The sequence below is a fragment of the Rutidosis leptorrhynchoides genome, chromosome 3, assembly GCF_046630445.1.
Source record: "Rutidosis leptorrhynchoides isolate AG116_Rl617_1_P2 chromosome 3, CSIRO_AGI_Rlap_v1, whole genome shotgun sequence".
NCBI lineage: Eukaryota > Viridiplantae > Streptophyta > Magnoliopsida > Asterales > Asteraceae > Rutidosis > Rutidosis leptorrhynchoides.
In genome coordinates this window covers 305,556,507-305,580,576 of record NC_092335.1, presented here as the reverse complement: position 1 = coordinate 305,580,576, position 24,070 = coordinate 305,556,507, and positions in this window count along the sequence as shown.

Genomic DNA, 24,070 nt, shown 5'->3' with positions numbered 1-24,070 from the left:
CGAATATGAGTTGATAAATTAAGTTTTATTATCATTGAGTAATATGGATAAAAATAATTCGATTATTCGAAGAGTACGAATGAAGCTATCACCAAAGAGTGAAATAGGAAAGTAAAGATTCACCTTAACTTTTGACAGAGTCATGGTTGAATTCCAGAGTTCAAGGGATTTAAAGAAAATCTTCGAAATCTAAAAGATTTGATTCTTCGGCGAGTAAAGAAATTAAGATCTCTATAATTAAATACGGCGATCTGCTTCGATTACTCTATCTGATATTTCCACTATAAATTAAGCTCTTTCGTTCCATTATTCTCACCATTCATATACTTTCTTTCTTAATTCATACATCCAAAAGATTGTGAAAATGTTTAATCCAGTTCTGATTCTTGTCCTCATTCTTACTATCGCAACATTCATTCTCCTTTTCCAACTTCCACCAGAGGAATCTGCTTTCTTCTACTTCGCCCTTGGGGTTATAATGTTTTTAATTCTCCCGTGTCTTTATGTTGCGATAAACATTGATATACACGGTTTATAATTTGTGTGTTGTTATCGGGCTTTATATTCTCCCTTATATTTCAAAGCTCTATGCTTTTGTTTTCTCTTCCCGACTTCAAGTCAAGCGAATAATGGTCCAGAATTTGTAGATATAGAGTTTCGAATGATTATAATGTTCAAAGCAGGAAGGAACGTGATAGTACGATTTGATTTTCAAATTTATCAACATCACGGAAGATATAACCATCAAGAATACATTTTCTTGATTTGTTCAGGAGTTAAGTAGAATGAAAGAGTTATGTGACATGGCACATGATGACGTTATGATCTGTGAATCATCACGTCCCATTAGAAACTCAGCATGACTTACTGTAATATAATCACGTTGATCAAGTGTCATTATATTATACTAACTCATTCTTCAGTTCCCAACATTACTTCAATAACATTCATATTTTAAACTCGAAAGTTTACAGAATATAGAAACTAACAGTTTCTATATGATGTAATACTGATAGCACGAAGAGATTAATGATTTCAGATAAGAATAGTTATAAAAATATCTCCAGAAATATGGAGGATATTTATAATGAAAGATACGATAATATCTCAGAATATCTAAGATCAGAGGATGATAGAAACTATTGTCTGCAAGGGTTTAGAGTAAGGAGCAAAATATTCACTAAAGACTTTAGCATACATTGAATCATTTGGATTCTTTAAAGTCAAACTTATTCTTTGTGATTTGTCCACGGCTTTCTTCATAGTTTCGCATAATCTACTTTTCGGTACTAAATTTTCTATTGTATGTTTCCAATATAATGATACACAGGAAGCACGAAGAGGTACATAATTTCGGACGAGAATATTTATGAAAATATCCTCAGAAATATCGAAGATATTGATGATGATATTTTGGAATTTCTAAGTTCGATAGTTGATGGAGAAAGATTTTCCGCAAGATTTTAACATGACTTCGAAGAAAGATATTCACTAAAGATTTCAACGGATCCAGAATTATCTGGATTCTTCGAATATAGGGTATGGTCCTTGTATTTGTCCTTGGTCTCCTTCATGGTTAACTCTATTCGTTTTTCCAGTTCCAACGTTTCTGAGCTTTTCCAACATATTATTCTTTATCATCAAACTTCCGACGACTAAGGTCGTTTACGGTTGCCTACAGTTTCTGCTGCTTTATTCAGCTTTTTCAACATTCAGAGTATCGATTCGTAAACTGGGTGCCTTTTCAAAATTTTAGAATTGAAGATCGTAATTCTAGGAGATAATTGTTATATGTAAACATATAACTGTTGATGTAGACGTGCTGCGAGATTTCAAAATACTGATTGCTAATTCTCAGTAATTAGTATGGCAATTCTCGTTATAAGATGCAGATGAGTAGGTGATGGGGTTTCGATAAAAGTAATGATTTTTCGTAAAGTCAAAGATCAATAAAGTTACTGGTAAGTTTATTGCTAATGTGGTGGAATATAAACGGTTCTCCGGTAACGAAGGCGAAAATAAAACGTATATATCAAAGTCATAATGAAGTTGTTTCGAACAAAAAGTCAAAGTTGACTTGCTGGAGCTGTGACAAAACTGGCTATCTCGAACAGGAGTTGCAAAGTTATTTTCGGTAATAATAACACTAAAAGAATTAGCACAACTATGTGTTAAACGTTTACTCAGTTTTCGAGAGTTTTTTAGGTGCATAACTATATGCATATGCGGTTGGTTCATCCTCTCGATTAAGGTGTTTTCAAGAATCATGAAAAGTTTGAACGCAGATTGTAATCGTCAAGATACAAATGAGGTTTAAGATTATATCAAGTGGCAAACTTGAAGAATTGTTTAGTTTCATATGTTATAATCAATATTTTAATTCATTTTAATTGTCCAATGTTGGCAGTCCACAGTCGATAGTCCACAGTTAACAGTCCAATAATTCATACATAGTTTAATATATAATATTCGAATTAATTAATTCATATCGTGACCCGGGTACATGTCTCAGACTCAATCACAACTCAAAGTATATATATTATTTGAGAATCACCTCAACCCTGTATAGAGAACTCGATCATTACTGCATATAGAGTGTCTATGGTGATTCCAAATAATATATATAGATGTGTCGATATGATATGTCAAAACCTTGTATACGTGTCCCGATATTTAAAGTGCGTAAAAATAAATAACATAAATTAAATGACGATAAATAATGTGTGTAAAGTAAATAACAGAAATTAAATGATGATAAATAAAATTGAGAGAATGTAAATTGCGATAATTAAATTGCGATAAATAAAATGTAATCAGTTAGCTAGGAATAATTAGCTAGGAACAGTTAGCGTGGATTCTTAACAAAATTACTCATAGTTAATTTATTTGTTTCTAACAAATTTTATTTTGTCAAATGTTTTCTTCATTATGTCACTTGTTGGATTTTGATAAATCAAAATCCAAATATGAAATTGGATGAATATGGTTATTCTGTGATGAACGGATTTGTATATCGGTGGATGTAAGTAGGTTAGTATATGACTGTTGAAACATATTCGAAGAACGTACAATGTAACTTATTAATGTGAAATTTAAATATTCCTCGGGTATTACCTACCCGTTAAAATATTTTCACCATTAACAGTTTGTACAAGAGAATTTTTTTTTTTTACAATCTTTATGAAAACATATATGCATATATATTTTCTTCGGATGTATTCATGGATTTAATGAGTTAATATGATATTAAACTCATTTGTTTTTCGGTTGGAACTAGAATAAATAATCTCTAAAACTTTAGAGATTACATATTCGCCATGTCGAACGAAGATAAATGAGGTAGAACGATACGTAAAATGAAGATCATACTCAAAGTATAGATGATGATATTGAAGCATGGATTGTTGATGGTACTGGTGCTGTTATTGATGGTACTGTTGGTGCCGGTGATGTTGTTGAAGCTGGTAAGTTTTGCACCATATTTTCCAAAACTATTACTCGAGCACGAAGTTCGTTGATGAAAGGACCCGTTCATATACATTATAAATGATTCACAATAGTTGATTACATTGCGAGGTATTTGACCTCTATATGATACATTTTACAAACATTGCATTCGTTTTTAAAAGACAATCTTTCTTTACATCGAAAATTGACAGGCATGCATACCATTTCATAATATCCACTATCCAACTATAAATTGATTTAATAATAATCTTTGATGAACTCAATGACTCGAATGCAACGTTCTTCGAAATATGCTATGAAAGACTCCAAGTAATATCTTTAAAATGAGCAAATGCACAGCGGAAGATTTCTTTAACACCTGAGAATAAACATGCTTTAAAGTGTCAACCAAAAGGTTGGTGAGTTCACTAGTTTATCATAATCATTTATTTCCATCATTTTAATAGACCACAAGAATTTCATTTCCAGTTCTCATAAATATACGTCCCATGCATAGAGACAAAAATAATCATTCATATGGTGAACACCTGGTAACCGACATTAACAATATACATATAAGAATATCCCCATCATTCCGGGATCCTCCATCGGACATGATATAAATTTCGAAGTACTAAAGCATCCGGTACTTTGGATTGGGGTTTGTTAGGCCCAATAGATCTATCTTTAGGATTCGCGTCAATTAGGGTGTCTGTTCCCTAATTCTTAGATTACCAGACTTTAATAAAAAGGGGCATATTCGATTTCGATAATTCAACCATAGTATGTAGTTTCAATTACTTGTGTCTATTTCGTCAAACATTTATAAAAGCGCATGTATTCTCAGTCCCAAAAATATAAAGGGTAAAAAGGCAAATAAACTCACGCATATAAATATTGTAAAACAGTTAATAAAGCATTTACATGTATTCTCAGCCCAAAAACGTAAAGAGTAAAAATGGCAAATGAAACTCACGCATATAAATATTGTAAAACAGTTAATAAAGTATTTACATGTATTCTCAGCCCAAAAACGTAAAGAGTAAAAAGGGCAAATGAAACTCACGCATATAAATATTGTAAAACAGTTAATAAAGCATTTACATGTATTCTCAGCCCAAAAACGTAAAGAGTAAAAAGGGCAAATGAAACTCACCATACTGTATTTCATAGTAAAAATACATATAACGTCATTGAACAAGTGCAAGGTTGGCTTCGGATTCACGAACCTATATTAATTATATATATTTATATGTTGGTCAATATTTGTATAGCAATTTAGGTCAGGTCATAGTGTAATCCTATCCTATAGCTCGAGTCTGACTCTACAGTATAGTAACATGTTATATTACTCATGCTCAATTAAGATTCTAGTAAAAGGTGACGTGTGAATCATAAAATAGTATTTTAGGTTTTTTTTTTTTTTTTTTTTTTTTAGAGAAAATCAACACAAAAAGTTAACTGAAAAGTTAACAGGAAAAGTCAAAGTTCAAAGTCAGAAGTCAAAGTCAAAAGTCAAAGGTTAAAGTCAAAAGTCAAAGGTCAAAGTAAAAATGAGGTCGCATGCAAATATATAATAACTTATACAAAAATGATTTTCGATCAAACATGACTAAACGGGCCACTTCAGCTATTTTTAGAAAAATTATCGGAACTCCGATTGATAAACGGCCAAAGATAAAAGTTACACATTACCAAAAAGATTAAGCATAAATATTACAGAAGTAAACTAAACCTAGACAACTCGTAGTTGCCAACGCGTTTTCGGCGTTTCAAAGTTAATTTTTCAGCTTTAATAAATTTACAAAAGTGCCCGAGTAGCCTACTTTGGAGATTTTTAGAAAATTCCTCAAAACTCGTATTGACAAATGGTCAAAGCCTACAAATTCTCGTTACCACAAAGATATAACATGATTTTTGGCAAGAGTAAACACATATCAGGCCGACCATGACAACTGATACAAAACTGACATTTTTAAATAAAAAAGTTTCAGCTCTTTTTAGAATTTTAAAATGTGACCAAACCGTCAACTTTGATGATTTTTAGAAAAATCGTCGAGACTCGAATTGACAAACAGCCAGAGTCGTTTGTTAGACCTTATAGCAAAGAATTCAGTGGTATTTTTTTTTATATATGAAACAACGCAGATCAGCGAGAATTTCAGTTTCCGTTTCGACATTTCATCAAAATTTGCAAAACTTCTTTTGTCCATAACTTGACAACCGTTCAACGAAACGAGACGTGCTTTATATGAAAATTCATCTACTCGACGAGTAGAATCCAAATAACCACTTTTTATAACCCAGAAAATTAGTTCACTAATTATCATCAGCAATTTTAATTACGAAATTAATTATGCAATTTGTTTATTTCATAACTTTCTAACCGTTACTTGGATTCAAGTGATTCTTAAACCAAAATTCAACTATTTTTCACTAGCTTTCCAACGATATGCATATCTTATACCTTATTTCAATCGTATATGTAACTAATTCAGGAATCAACATAACCTATCTAATGGCAATATCAAAAGTACAAGCATGCATAATCCTATATACTCGAGCACTAGTCAGGGATACACTATTAGTATGTAAAAATTAAATTATGAGTACTCACATATCAATATTGAGATTCAATATTGCAGGAAAGGTACGTAAACGCAACGGAGATGATAAACACTATATTGACCTCACGAGCATACCCATGAACCATACTCAATCACCTCCATAGCTATAACCCATAATTTCCTTAATCCTATCCCACTCAAAAAAACAACTTCGAAATCACTCGGACAGCACTCCGTCGTAATATTTTATGTATACTAATAATATCTTGAGATAATACGGAGTAAATATATATATGTAAATCGATTGAGAGAGTTTAGAGAAAACTATTTTCAAGTTTCTATGAAATAATGAAACCTATTGAATTCTATTTATAATAGATTTTTGAATTATTAAAGTGAATTATTAAAGTATGAATTATTAAAGTAAATTATTAAAGTATGAATTATTAAAGTGAATTATTAAAGTGAATTATTAAAGTATGAATTATTAAAGTGAATTATTAAAGTATGAATTATTAAAGTTAAAGTAAAGTAAAAATAAAGTAACGGTAAAGTTTAAGTATAGTAAAAGTATAAAACTATGTACGTATAATACGCGTATAATTATATATAATATTAATTTAAATCGTTATATATATTTAATAAAATAAAATATAAATATCGTTATCTTTATCATACTAGTTAAGTAATGAGTTGTCAAAAGTGGTTCTAGATATTTATAAAAGTTATATACGTTTTAATAATAAAGTTCTTTTTAAACTGAAAACGTTTTTGTACGTTTGAAACTAAATAGATCAATCGAGTCTTTATGAGATTCAATCTTCCACTATCCTTTGTCTAGTTCTCAATGATTGACAATTTGTTCATATTTATAAATCACTTTACCATTTTCCGAATATTGTTAAAATGAAAAGATTTCTCAAATCAACGTGGGCCTTTCAACAGAGACTTGTAATCATAATTCAATATATCTGATAATTCAATCATTTGATCTTATCTTCTAATTTCATTGTTAAACATTTTGAAACAGATACAATCATATAAAGTATTTAATCTAATATTTTGTTTACTATTCAAGTTATAATATATATACACATATACATATACATATATAATCATATTCATTTAATGGTTCGTGAATCGTTGGAACTTGGTCGAGGTTGAATGAATGTATGAACATAGTTTAAAATTCTTGAAATTTAACTTAACAAATATTGCTTATCGTGTCGGAAACATATAAAGATTAAAGTTTAAATTTGGTTGGAAATTTTCGGGTTGTCACAGTACCTACCCGTTAAAGAAATTTCGTCCGGAAATTTGAGTGGAAAGGTCGTGAATGATAATAAGTATGTTTTCATGATGCATACGGGCTGAAAATTAGAATTTTATCATCAGCGAATAATTTGGATAAACAATCCATTTATATGAAGAGTACGAATGAAGCTAACATAGAAGAGTGAAATGAGTAAGTGTAGATTCATCTTATCATTTGACGTAGATATGATTGATTCCCAGATTTTAAGAGATTTGAAGAAAATCTTCTTAATAAGATTTGACTCTCCGGTAATCAAGGGAATTAGGATCCGCTTTAAATGCGATCGTCCATTTTAATTGTTCTGTCGGAGATTTTCTTATAAATTCACCTCCTTCGTTTCCTTACAACTCACACCATCTGTTGATGCATTTTATGCAAGTCCCTAGACATCTACCCACGTCCATTGCAGGTACAACAGTTTACAGGCCACCATGATTACTCGTTATTATCCTATCCGTGTTTGTATGTGGTTACAGGAACTGCAGGAACGAGATTTAGATATTTGACTATGTTAGACTTAGTCAGACGTACGAGTGAAGCCTCACTAGTACGGCTGACAGGCTCATACGCATGGTTGATGCTGAGCTAAGTCACAATTACAACCTAAATGATAAGACACGAGTGAGTGATCACCCGTACGGTTGATGAAGCCAACTCGTACGTGTGATGAATGAATCGTATGGGTGTGTCAACAGCAGGGGTATATAAAGTCTTATGTTCTTCATTTTAGGTTAAGCCTCTCATTTGTTACACACACTCAGATCTAGTGAGCTCCTTCGATTCTCTCTCAGTCCAAATCACCCAGGTGGTGAATAATAGCTCTAGGTGTTGATCTAATCACACTTGATTTAGTTATGGTTTGACTAAATTAATCAGAAAAAAAAACTTAACCTATTCACTAGAGGGTTTGATTCACTTATTCTGCCATTGTGTGAGTTAAATCTGTTGATTTCTAAGTTCCTAGTCATGTTTCATCACCTTCTATTCTTTCCCCCTCAACTCATATTTTAAAGTATTCATCAATATGCTCCATCCAGTTCTGATTCTCGATATACTTCTAACTTTCATATCGGTCATTCTTCTTTTTTTCATCTACCGCCGGAAGAATCTATTTACTTCTACTATACTCTTGGGTTTATAGTGTTCCTAGTTCTCCCGTGTCTTTATATTGCTATATGCATCGATATATATGGTTTATAATTTCTGGTTTGTCGTTGGGCTTTATATGTTCCCTTATATTTCAAAGTCTGTGCTTCTGTCTTCTATAATCATTATCATTCACAGTTAATGCTCTCTTTTATTTGCTGCAATTTATACCCCAATTTCTATTTCGGAGTTTTGTCCTTTCGTTTCTTCTTCTTGCGATTAAGCACCGCTTGTAATGGTCCAGAATTCATAGATATGAATTTCAAAATGAACATTGTTAATGTTCTAGGAAGGAAATTGTGATGGTACGATCTTGACTTGTCAAATTACTAAAATAACTTGGAAAAGGCCGAATCATCAAGAAATATTTTCTTGATATTTTAGAGGTTAAATAGAATACAAGAGTCGTATAACATGGCACATGATGATGTTATGATCTGTGAATCATTACGTTCCATTTAGAAACTCAGCATGACTTACTGTAATATAATCACATTGATCAAGTGTCATTATATTATACTAATTCATGCTTCAGTTCCCAACACTACTTCAAAATATTCCTATTTTAAACTTGAATGTTTCAGAATTTAGAAACTAAAATAGTTTCTTTTATGATCTAATACAGATAGCGAAAAGAGGTAAATGATTTCAAATAAGAAAAATTAAGAAAATATCTTCAGAAATATGGAGGATATTTATAATGAAAGATATGATGATATTTTAGAATTTCTAATATCAGAGGATGATGAAGAATATTGTCTGCAGGGGTTTAGAGTCAGGAGCAAGGTATTCGTTAATGACTTCAGCAGATACTGAATTATTTGGATCCTTTGAAGTCAGGTTCAGTCTTTGTAATTTGTCCACAGCCTCCTTCCTACTTTGCTCAATCCGTTTTCCAGTTCCAAGACTTCTCTTTTTCTGCGCTTTGCCAGCACACCTATTCATTATCATCAAACTTTTACTGTTAAGGTCGTTTATAGTTTTTTTTTGCTGCTTCATCAGTATTTTTCCATTTTCGGAGAACCAATTCGTAGTTCGAAGTGTTTTTCAGAATCTTCACATTCAAATTAAGTCCAGAAGATAGACGTTATATATACACATATAACTGTTGGCGTAGACATGCTGCGACATTTCAAAATACTGATTGCTAATTCCCAATGATTCGTATGGAAATTCTCATTACAAGATGCGAATGAGTAAATGATGGGGTTTCAATGAATAATTATAATGACTTTTTGGAGAGGCTAAAGTCAAAGGGTAATGAAGTTGTTGATACATCTGTTAATAATGTGGTGGAATGTAAAAGGTTCCCTGGTAACGATGGTGTATATCTCAAGGTTATAATAAGGTTAGTCTGACTGAAAAGTCGAAGTTGACTTGCTGGAGCTGTGACAAAACTGGCTACTTTGAATAGGAGTCGCAAAGTTATTTTTGCTAATAAATGCTAAAGAATCTGACGCGGATACGTTGTTTAAACTTTTACTTTGGTTTCAAGAGTTTTTCGGGTACACAACTGTGGGTAACATGTGGTTGGATCATCATCTCGATTGCTCATCATTCGAAGTGTCTTCAGAAATTTTCGAAGGGTTTGAACACAGATTGTAATCGTTAACATACACTTGATGTTCTAACACAGTTTTGAAGTCAAAATATAGCTTGTGAAAGATGTAAGGATCTAAGAGTGATGATTTTGGTCATATCTCAAGTTGAATTTTGAGATTTCAAAATCAGAATATGTAATTAAATTTTGAATGAGTATGGTTGTTTTGATTTTTATAAAAGAATGTATATTGTTGTGAAAGTAGGGAGTATAATGGATGATTTGCTGAATCAGATTCAAAGAATGTAATATATTAATTGTGAATTTATATATCTCTCGGGTATTACCTACCCGTTAAAAAAAATTCACAATTAATATTTTGTACAAAAGAATTTTATTACAGTCTTTATGAAAATATATATATGTATATTTTCTTCAGATGTAACATAGATTTAATGAGTTAATGTTAAATTAAACTCATTTGATTTACGGTTGAAACTAGAATTGAATAATCCCTAAAGGCTTTAAAAAGTACATAACTTTTACGCAGTATTTCTTTAATGACATTGAAATTATGAATCAATACTTCGTTATTTGTTGATGTATGATGTTCAGTTCGTGGAATTCTTGTGAATTTCGCAAAGTACGAATGATGTTATCTGAAAAGTTTCGGGTACATCGATGATGAAAGTGTAAAATCAAATATATACTTGATATATTATGAATTGGAATTTGTTGAATTGCGACAGAGATTGTAGTTAACGCTGGTTAAGTTGCGGCCGAAGGACGTACATTATTGCATATTTGTAATATGAATTAACCGAGTAGTTAAGATTCACACACAATAGCTTAGCACGGAAAGATTTATTTTTATTTTAAAATATATAAAATATATATATAATTTCTTCAAAGGGAATGAGTTAATTCTTCATAACTCGTTGATACAATATACGGGTTATTGATTCGTAATGATGTCCATAGTGATTCTTGAGCTGACGGAGTTTGTGATGTTATAGGTGTTGTTGATTCTGATGTTGACTGTACTGATGATGCTGGTGACGCTGACGGTACTGTTGATGCTGTTGGTAAAACAAGTTTAGCTTGTTAATCACACACCATTTTTGTCAGGGTTTCTACTCTTCCTTCTATCATTTTGGTTCGCTTAACTGATTTATGGTTAGGGCTAGATTAGATAATCTCTAAGACTTTAGAGATTACATAATCTGCGCGGAATGTTTCTCCAATGAAGTTATGAATTAATACTTCGTCGGTTATTGTTGTTGGTATTCCTTGGTACCTACAGGGCGTATGACATTGGTGCTCGTGGGACAGAGTGTAAAGTTGAGGTTTACAACGTGGTTGTGGTTGGGGTGGTAATGGTACTATTGGCGTTGATGATGGTGTTACTGGTTATGCTGCTGATGCTGCTGCTGGTGTTTGTAATCTCTGCACCATATTTTCCAAAGCCACTACCCGAGCGCGAAGCTCGTTGACTTCTTCTATTACACCAGGGTGATTTTCGGTTCGGACGATCGGATAAATAAAATCTAAAATTTGATGTAATATATAATCGTGACGAGATACTCTGGAAATGAGCGAGAAAATGGTGTTTCGGACAGGTTCGCCGGTAAGTGCTTCAGGTTCTTCGTCAAGAGGGCAATGTGGTGGATGGAAGGAATCACCTTCTTCTTGTCTCCAATGATTGAGGAGGCTACGAACCCATCCCCAATTCATCTAGAATAGGTGATGACTGATTGGTTGATCTATTCCGGTCACACTGCTTTCGGAGCTGGAGTGGGATTCCATTTCGAAATCCGAGGAACTTGAATTAATGATGAATTCCATTTCATACGATTGAATAAGGATTTTTTTTTTGATATGAAATGATTTTCAGTTATCGGATGGTATTCTAATTACATAGAATATCCATATATATAGAACAAAAGATTTCGTAAATTACGGAGGAATTTACGAGATATATCAGGCAACGTTTACAGTAATAGATACGATAACATATGATTTAGCAGATACGCTGAGATATGAATTTTTGTCTATACACTATTCATGCAATCAATGCAGCAAGACGTGTCTTAGACTAAAAATGATAAGCAGGTAATTTCCTGAGGATGATAAGTAGTTAATTTTTGACACAAAATGATAAGCAAAACTATTGACATGCAGACACGGTCGAAGTCCAGACTCACTAATGCATCCTATCGACTTATCTGTTAGACACACTAATGCAGACCTGGTTCGCTAAGACCACCGCTCTGATACCAACTGAAAGGACCCGTTCATATACATTATAAACGATTCACAATAGTTGATTACATTGCGAGGTATTTGACCTCTATATGATACATTTTACAAACATTTCATTCGTTTTTAAAAGACAATCTTTCTTTACATCGAAAATTGACAGGCATGCATACCATTTCATAATATCCACTATCCAACTATAAATTGATTTAATAATAATCTTTGATGAACTCAATGACTCGAATGCAACGTTCTTCGAAATATGCTATGAAAGACTCCAAGTAATATCTTTAAAATGAGCAAATGCACAACGAAAGATTTCTTTAACACCTGAGAATAAACATGCTTTAAAGTGTCAACCAAAAGGTTGGTGAGTTCATTAGTTTATCATAATCATTTATTTCCATCATTTTAATAAACCACAAGAATTTCATTTCCAGTTCTCATAAATATACGTCCCATGCATAGAGACAAAAATAATCATTCATATGGTGAACACCTGGTAACCGACATTAACAATATACATATAAGAATATCCCCATCATTCCGGGATCCTCCACCGGACATGATATAAATTTCGAAGTACTAAAGCATCCGGTACTTTGGATTGGGGTTTGTTAGGCCCAATAGATCTATCTTTAGGATTCGCGTCAATTAGGGTGTCTGTTCCCTAATTCTTAGATTACCAGACTTTAATAAAAAAGGGCATATTCGATTTCGATAATTCAACCATAGAATGTAGTTTCAATTACTTGTGTCTATTTCGTCAAACATTTATAAAAGCGCATGTATTCTCAGTCCCGAAAATATAAAGGGTAAAAAGGCAAATGAAACTCACGCATATAAATATTGTAAAACAGTTAATAAAGCATTTACATGTATTCTCAGCCCAAAAACGTAAAGAGTAAAAAGGGCAAATGAAACTCACGCATATAAATATTGTAAAACAGTTAATAAAGCATTTACATGTATTCTCAGCCCAAAAACGTAAAGAGTAAAAAGGGCAAATGAAACTCACGCATATAAATATTGTAAAACAGTTAATAAAGCATTTACATGTATTCTCAGCCCAAAAACGTAAAGAGTAAAAAGGGCAAATGAAACTTACGCATATAAATATTGTAAAACAGTTAATAAAGCATTTACATGTATTCTCAGCCCAAAAACGTAAAGAGTAAAAAGGGCAAATGAAACTCACCATACTGTATTTCGTAGTAAAAATACATATAACATCATTGAACAAGTGCAAGGTTGGCCTCGGATTCACGAACCTATATTAATTATATATATTTATATGTTGGTCAATATTTGTATAGCAATTTAGGTCAGGTCATAGTGTAATCCTATCCTATAGCTCGAGTCTGACTCTACAGTATAGTCACATGTTATATTACTCATGCTCAATTAAGATTCTAGTAAAAGGTGACGTGTGAAACAACGTAACACAAATGGTTTCATAATCATAAAATAGTATTTAAGGTTTTTTTTTTTTTTTTTTTAGAGAAAATCAACACAAAAAGTTAACTGAAAAGTTAACAGGAAAAGTCAAAGTTCAAAGTCAAAAGTCAAAGTCAAAAGTCAAAGGTTAAAGTCAAAAGTCAAAGGTCAAAGTAAAAATGAGGTCGCATGCAAATATATAATAACTTATACAAAAATGATTTTCGATCAAACATGACTAAACGGGCCACTTCAGCTATTTTTAGAAAAATTATCGGAACTCCGATTGATAAACGGCCAAAGATAAAAGCTACACATTACCAAAAAGATTAAGCATAAATATTACAGAAGTAAACTAAACCTAGACAACTCGTAGTTGCCAACGCGTTTTCGGCGTTTCAAAGTTAATTTTTCAGCTTTAATAAATTTACAAAAGTGACCGAGTAGCCTACTTTGGAGATTTTTAGAAAATTCCTCAAAACTCGTATTGACAAATGGTCAAAGCCTGAAAATTCTCGTTACCACAAAGATATATCATGATTTTTGACAAGAGTAAACACATATCAGGCCGACCATGACAACTGATACAAAACTGACATTTTTTAAATAAAAAAGTTTCAGCTCTTTTTAGAATTTTAAAATGTGACCAAACCGTCAACTTTGATGATTTTTAGAAAAATCGTCGAGACTCGAATTGACAAACGGCCAGAGTCGTTTGTTAGACCTTATAGCAAAGAATTCAGTGGTATTTTTTTTTATATATGAAACAACGCAGATCAGCGAGAATTTCAGTTTCCGTTTCGACATTTCATCAAAATTTGCAAAACTTCTTTTGTCCATAACTTGACAACCGTTCGACGAAACGAGACGTGCTTTATATGAAAATTCATCTACTCGACGAGTAGAATCCAAATAACCGCTTTTTATAACCCAGAAAATTAGTTCACTAATTATCATCAGCAATTTTAATTACGAAATTAATTATGCAATTTGTTTATTTCATAACTTTCTAACCGTTACTTGGATTCAAGTGATTCTTAAACCAAAATTCAACTATTTTTCGCTAGCTTTCCAACGACATGCATATCTTATACCTTATCTCAATCGTATATGTAACTAATTCAGGAATCAACATAACCTATCTAATGGCAATATCAAAAGTACAAGCATGCATAATCCTATATACTCGAGCACTAGTCAGGGATACACTATTAGTATGTAAAAATTAAATTATGAGTACTCACATATCAATATTGAGATTCAATATTGCAGGAAAGGTACGTAAACGCAACGGAGATGATAAACACTATATTGACCTCACGAGCATACCCATGAACCATACTCAATCACCTCCATAGCTATAACCCATAATTTCCTTAATCCTATCCCACTCGAAAAAATAACTTCGAAATCACTCGGACAGCACTCCGTCGTAATATTTTATGTATACTAATAATATCTTGAGATAATACGGAGTAAATATATATATGTAAATCGATTGAGAGAGTTTAGAGAAAACTATTTTCAAGTTTCTATGAAATAATGAAACCTACTGAATTCTATTTATAATAGATTTTTGAATTATTAAAGTGAATTATTAAAGTATGAATTATTAAAGTAAATTATTAAAGTATGAATTATTAAAGTGAATTATTAAAGTGAATTATTAAAGTATGAATTATTAAAGTGAATTATTAAAGTATGAATTATTAAAGTTAAAGTAAAGTAAAAATAAAGTAACGGTAAAGTTTAAGTATAGTAAAAGTATAAAACTATGTACGTATAATACGCGTATAAATATATATAATATTAATTTAAATCGTTATATATATTTAATAAAATAAAATATAAATATCGTTATCTTTATCATACTAGTTAAGTAATGAGTTGTCAAAAGTGGTTCTAGATATTTATAAAAGTTATATACGTTTTAATAATAAAGTTCTTTTTAAACTGAAAACGTTTTTGTACGTTTGAAACTAAATAGATCAATCGAGTCTTTATGAGATTCAATCTTCCACTATCCTTTGTCTAGTTCTCAATGATTGACAATTTGTTCATATTTATAAATCACTTTACCATTTTCCGAATATTGTTAAAATGAAAAGATTTCTCAAATCAACGTGGGCCTTTCAACAGAGACTTGTAATCATAATTCAATATATCTGATAATTCAATCATTTGATCTTATCTTCTAATTTCATTGATAAACATTTTGAAACAGATACAATCATATAAAGTATTTAATCTAATATTTTGTTTACTATTCAAGTTATAATATATATACACATATACATATATAATCATATTCGTTTAATGGTTCGTGAATCGTTGGAACTTGGTCGAGGTTGAATGAATGTATGAACATAGTTTAAAATTCTTGAAATTTAACTTAACAAATATTGTTTATCGTGTCGGAAACATATAAAGATTAAAGTTTAAATTTGGTTGGAAATTTTCGGGTTGTCACAGTACCTACCCGTTAAAGAAATTTCGTCCCGAAATTTGAGTGGAAAGGTCGTGAATGATAATAAGTATATTTTCATGATGCATACGGGCTGAAAATTAGAGTTTTATCATCAGCGAATAATTTGGATAAACAATCCATTTATATGAAGAGTACGAATGAAGCTAACATAGAAGAGTGAAATGAGTAAGTGTAGATTCATCTTATCATTTGACGTAGATATGATTGATTCCCAGATTTTAAGGGATTTGAAGAAAATCTTCTTAATAAGATTTGACTCTCCGGTAATCAAGGGAATTAGGATCCGCTTTAAATGCGATTGTCCATTTTAATTGTTCTGTCGGAGATTAAGTTGACTACGAACCCATCAGATGAATTGATAATGGCTGATTGGTTGATTCATGCCGATGACGCTATTTTCAAAGCTTAGGAGAACATCTATGTCGGAATAGCTGTCGGAATAACTATCAGAATAGCTATCGGAATCTGAGGGACTCGAACTGGTTGCAGGATTCATCTCGTACGATCAGATGAAGGATTTTCGATAAGAAATAGATTATAGGATGTAGATTAGTACCCTGCAATACATAATTTACATATGCATATATAATACTAAAATCCCATAAGTTATGGAGGAATCTACGGAAGTTGTCAGGCAAAGTTACAGTAACAGATACGCTAAGATATGAAGTAGTAGATACGCTAAGATATGAATTTTGTCTATACACTATTCATGCAGTCAATGCAGTAAAACGTGTCTAGACTAAGAATGATAAGCAAGTGATTCTCTAAGAATGATAAGCAGGTAATTTTTGACACAAAATGATAAGCAAAACTTTTGACATGCAGACACGGTCGAAGTCCAGACTCACTAATGCATCCTAACGACTTATCAGTTAGACACACTAATGCAGACAAGGTTCGCTAAGACCACCGCTCTGATACCAACTGTGATGACCCGTCCTAATCCATCCGAACAAAGTCCATATCGATTGTAAACGATTCACAATAGTTGATTACATCGCGAGGTACTTGACCTCTATCTAATACATTTTACAAACATTGCATTCGTTTTTGAAAAGACAATCTTTCATTACATCGAAAGTTGACGGCATGCATACCATTTTATAATATATCTAACTATAATTGACTTAATAATAATCTTGCGATGTTTATAAAATGTATTAGATAGAGGTCAAGTACCTCGCGATGTAATCAACTATTGTGAATCATTTACAATCGATATGGACTTCGTTCGAATGGATTAGGACGGGTCATCACAGTTGGTATCAGAGCGGTGGTCTTAGCGAACCTTGTCAGCATTAGTGTGTCTAACTGATAAGTCGTTAGGATGCATTAGTGAGTCTGGACTTCGACCGTGTCTGCATGTCAAAAGTTTTGCTTATCATTTTGTGTCAAAAATTACCTGCTTATCATTCTTAGAGAATCACTTGCTTATCATTCTTAGTCTAGACACGTTTTACTGCATTGACTGCATGAATAGTGTATAGACAAAATTCATATCTTAGCGTATCTACTACTTCATATCTTAGCGTATCTGTTACTGTAACTTTGCCTGACAACTTCCGTAGATTCCTCCATAACTTATGGGATTTTAGTATTATATATGCATATGTAAATTATGTATTGCAGGGTACTAATCTACATCCTATAATCTATTTCTTATCGAAAATCCTTCATCTGATCGTATGAGATGAATCCTGCAACCAGTTCGAGTCCCTCAGATTCCGATAGCTATTCTGATAGTTATTCCGACAGCTATTCTGACATAGATGTTCACCTAAGCTCTGAAAACAGCGTCATCGTCATGAATCAACCAATCAGCCATTATCAATTCATCTGATGGGTTCGTAGTCAACTTAATCTCTGACAGAACAATTAAAATGGACGATCGCATTTAAAGCAGATCCTAATTCCCTTGATTACCGGAGAGTCAAATCTTATTAAGAAGATTTTCTTCAAATCCCTTAAAATCTGGGAATCAATCATATCTACGTCAAATGATAAGATGAATCTACACTTACTCATTTCACTCTTCTATGTTAGCTTCATTCGTACTCTTCATATAAATGGATTGTTTATCCAAATTATTCGCTGATGATAAAACTCTAATTTTCAGCCCGTATGCATCATGAAAACATACTTATTATCATTCACGACCTTTCCACTCAAATTTCGGGACGAAATTTCTTTAACGGGTAGGTACTGTGACAACCCGAAAATTTCCAACCAAATTTAAACTTTAATCTTTATATGTTTCCGACACGATAAGCAATATTTGTTAAGTTAAATTTCAAGAATTTTAAACTATGTTCATACATTCATTCAACCTCGACCAAGTTCCAACGATTCACGAACCATTAAACGAATATGATTATATATGTATATGTGTATATATATTATAACTTGAATAGTAAACAAAATATTAGATTAAATACTTTATATGATTGTATCTGTTTCAAAATGTTTATCAATGAAATTAGAAGATAAGATCAAATGATTGAATTATCAGATATATTGAATTATGATTACAAGTCTCTGTTGAAAGGCCCACGTTGATTTGAGAAATCTTTCCATTTTAACAATATTCGAAAAATGGTAAAGTGATTTATAAATAAGAACAAATTGTCAATCATTGAGAACTAGACAAAGGATAGTGGAAGATTGAATCTCATAAAGACTCGATTGATCTACTTAGTTTCAAACGTACAAAAACGTTTTCAGTTTAAAAAGAACTTTATTATTAAAACGTATATAACCTTTATAAATATCTAGAACCACTTTTAACAACTCATTACTTAACTAGTATGATAAAGATAACGATATTTATATTTATATTTTATTAAATATATATAACGATTTAAATTAATATTATATATATTTATACGCGTATTATACGTACATAGTTTTATACTTTTACTATACTTAAACTTTACCTTTACTTTATTTTTACTTTACTTTAACTTTAATAATTCACTTTAATAATTCATACTTTAATAATTCACTTTAATAATTCATACTTTAATAATTCACTTTAATAATTCATACTTTAATAATTCACTTTAATAATTCAAAAATCTATTATAAATAGAATTCAATAGGTTTCATTATTTCATAGAAACTTAAAAATATTTTTCTCTAAACTCTCTCAATCGATTTACATATATATATTTACTCCGTATTATTTCAAGATATTATTAGTATACATAAAATATTATAACGGAGTGTTGTCCGAGTGATTTTGAAATTATTTTTCGAGTGGGATAGGATTAAGGAAATTATGGGTTATAGCTATGGAGGTGATTGAGTATGGTTCATGGGTATGCTCGTGAGGTCAATATAGTGTTTATCATTTCCGTTGCGTCTACGTACCTTTCCTGCAATATTGAATCTCAATATTGATACGTGAGTACTCATAATTTAACTTTTACATACTAATAGTGTATCCCTGACTATTGCTCGACTATTTAGGATTATGCATGCTTGTACTTTTAATATTGCCCTTAGACAGGTTAGGTTGAATCTTCAATTAGTTACACTTGCGGTTGAGATAAGGTATAAGATATGCATGTTCTTGGAAAGCTAGCGAAAAATTAAGAACTTTTCCTTTAGATATTGAATGGTTTCGATGAATGGATTAGAAGTTATAATCAATTGAATTTTCGATATTTTTATTAAAAATGATTATTATTATCGTCGTTTTTATCATCGTTCTAGTTTTATCTTATTATTATCATTATTATTATCTTTATCAATAAAAGGGATTTATCATTAAAAAATGTTTTTTTATCATTACTATCATTATTATCGTTAAAGTTATAATTAGTATTATTATTATTATCCAATTATTATTATTATTATTATTATTATTATTGGTATTATTATTATTATTATCATTATTAATATATATATCATTATTTAAAAATGGTTATTGTTATTGTTATTATTATTATTACTATATTATCATTAAGATAATTATTAGTATTATCATTAATAATGTTATAGTAACTATCATTATTAATATTAGTGTAATTAAAACAAATATCTGTAACACCTAATTATTTTGATTACTATTATTATCATTATTATGAACACGATATAAAAGACGATTAAAAGCTATTAAACGAAACGATTAGGAAATAATGGGTAAGAGTATCATGATGAAATTAAAATATTATAAGATATTGATTTAGATAAAATTATCGTTCTTATTATTTTTATCATTACTATTATTATTAAAAATATCGTTAGTATTAAAACTATCATTTTAACAAAAATTATCATTTTAATAGAAATGTCATTGTTACTATAAAATATCATTATTATTATTATTATTTTAAATAGAATTATTATTTTAAAGATAATATTAAAAATTATTGTAAATATTAAAGTTATCATAATTAAAATTTTCGTTTTATCATAATGTCATCTTAGTAATTATAAATATTGATATTTTTATAATAATTATTATTATTTCAAAATAATACAACTTTTACTTACTAACATTATAGATATTATTTTATCAAATAAATATGTGATACAAACATATTTTACTACGTGTAATAACTTACTTTTATAATACCTATCATATTATCTTTATGATATTAAATGAACCCTATAAATTTTATTACTTAATATATATAAAAGTATATTTTATTATATAAATTTAATATAAAATTTTATTTATTAATAAATAAATTATATTATTTACTCTAATAAATCTTTTAAAAATATTTAAAAATATAAAACTACGATATTTAAACTATATATTAATCATGTATAGATTTTTGGAAATTATTTTGAGTCAAATTTACTTTTGTTGACTTTTGCATATTAGTCTCGAGCATTAGGATTGTGGTACACTATGACTTGACCTAATTTGTTAGACAGATATTGACCAACACATAAATATATATAATTAATTTAGGTTCGTGAATCCGAGGCCAACCTTGCACTTGTTCAATGACGTTATATGTATTTTTACTACGAAATACAGTATGGTGAGTTTCATTTGCCTTTTTACCCTTTATATTTTTGGGCTGAGAATACATGCGCAATTTTTATAAATGTTTTACGAAATAGATACAAGTAATCGAAACTACATTATATGGTTGAATTATCGAAATCGAATATGCCCCTTTTTATTAAGTCTGGTAATCTAAGAATTAGGGAACAGACACCCTAATTGACGTGAATCCTAAAGATAGATCTATTGGGCCTAACAAACCCCATCCAAAGTACCGGATGCTTTAGTACTTTGAAATTTATATCATGTCCGAAGGAGGATCCCAGAATGATAGGGGATATTCTTATATGTATCTAGTTAATGTCGGTTACCAGGTGTTCACCATATGAATGATTATTTTTGTCTCTATGCATGGGACGTATATTTATGAGAACTGGAAATGAAATTCTTGTGGTCTATTAAAATGATGGAAATAAATGATTATGATAAACTAATGAACTCACCAACCTTTTGGTTGACACTTTAAAGCATGTTTATTCTCAGGTGTTAAAGAAATCTTCCGCTGTGCATTTGCTCATTTTAAAGATATTACTTGCAGTCTTTCATAGCATATTTCGAAGAACGTTACATTCGAGTCATTGAGTTCATCAAAGATTATTATTAAATCAATTTATAGTTGGATAGTGGATATTATGAAATGGTATGCATGCCTGTCAATTTTCGATGTAAAGAAAGATTGTCTTTTAAAAATGAATGCAATGTTTGTAAAATGTATCATATAGAGGTCAAATACCTCGCAATGTAATCAACTATTGTGAATCGTTTATAATGTATATGAATGGGTCCTTTCAAATTCAACTGAAGAGCAATTGTTTGACTTTTAAAACTAGACCTTTGACTCCAAAATTCGAATTCGATATTCAGAATTGGAAATTGAAACCTTGCAGATAGATTGAATAGATGTTTTCTAATACAATTGCATTTATAGATTTTAAATAAAGAACAGAATTTGAGACCTTGAATTAAAGATATGGCGAAGCACAGAGAACCGATTGTTTTTCTACTTTCTCTGTTTAATAATCGAATAACAGCAGTAGGATCTAATTGAATTCAAGTGAATGGAATTATGCTATATCACTGATTGATTACCGTTTGTTTTGTAGTGATTAGAGTCGACAATTAAATCCATCAGAAGAAAAAAAATCGACATCAGATACGAATATAAAACTGATTTTTGTAGTTTTATGATTTTATATATTACTTTTAATAAATATTAATAATTAATAGATTTATATTACAAATAATAATTCTATTAACATAATTAATTATAGTAGAAACACTAATACTAATAATAATGGATCTAATGATAGTATTAGTAATAATTTTAACAATAATAATAATTAAAAGTAATAATAATAATATGATGATGATATTAATAATATCAACAATAATCATTTTAGTACGAATATGAGTTTATTAATAATTAATAATTTATTTAATTATGAATTATAATTTTAATCATTCTTATAATAATATTTATACTTAAAATCTTTATTTTGATAACCAAAATCTTATAATTACTAGAATTTTAATAATTATAATTATAATAATAATATTAATATTAATAATACAAATATTGATATTAGTATTAGCATTAATAATGATAAAGAAAATAATGATTATATCATTATAACAACTATATTTTACTTGTATTTATATTTAATTTATTAACATTTCATATTATTGATTATGTCATATAACTATATAATATAACTTTCATAATAATTTATATTGGTTATTAAATTCTTATACATTTTAACTTATATCACAATATACATTAAATAATAGTTATATATAGAAATCATATATGTTTAATTATAGATCCATTTACACTTAATTATTCTGTATCATATTTTACATATTTATTTCTAATGTTTATTTTATAATTTCAAATTATTATTTATATATACATACACACATATCTATTTACAATTAATTGTTCATGAATCGTCGGAATCAGTCGAAGGTTAAATGCATTCATGTAATCTGTTCCAAAGTTTTCGAGACTCAACATTACAGACTTTGCTTATCGTGTCAGAAACTTATAAAGATTAAGTTTAAATTTGGTCGGAAATTGCCGGGTCGTCACAGCCGCTCAGTAGTAGTTTATCTGAGCTGGTTGCTGGTAATTGGTGAGTGGGACTAACTGGAGAACATAGTATAGAGTAGCATGTTATATGTAACATCCCGCCTTTTTCCGTTTTCTTTTCCGTTATACTAATTTAAACTCCGTTACATGTCTATAACATCTCCCGTTAATACGCGTTTTAAAATATTCCGTTTAGGTATTTTCCGCACCCGACTACAAACTCGAGGGACTAAAATTGACACGGGGCAAACTAGTTGACTAGGTCACCTAGTCCACCCCAATCACCACCATTCAACCATCTCTCTCTCTCTCTCTCTCTTTCTCTCTAGCAAGAACACACCCAAAACCAAATTCATTCAATCATCATCTAAATTCGATCTAGGAGGCTTACAACAAAATAAACTACATATTTGTGATCCTCTCTTCATCCTCTTCGTTTTGGTACCAACTTCATCTCGTTTGGGTAACATTTCTAAAACACTAGTTTTCTTTAAATTTGTGTTCTTGACTTAAAAGTATGTTAATTAGTGTCTATGGCTCATTGTGATGTCGTGTAAGTAATTTGTATGCTCGATTTGTTGTTTTTGGTGTAACTAGTTCATTATGAAAATTACTTGCTAAATCCTTGATTTTGGATGATCAAATGTTATTAGATTGTTAATGTGCATGTTTTAAAAGTGTTACTAGTATCATTAGCTTCATTTGGATGTAAAGATTGATCTAAGAAACCTCTTAAACTTGATTATGAAATTTGGT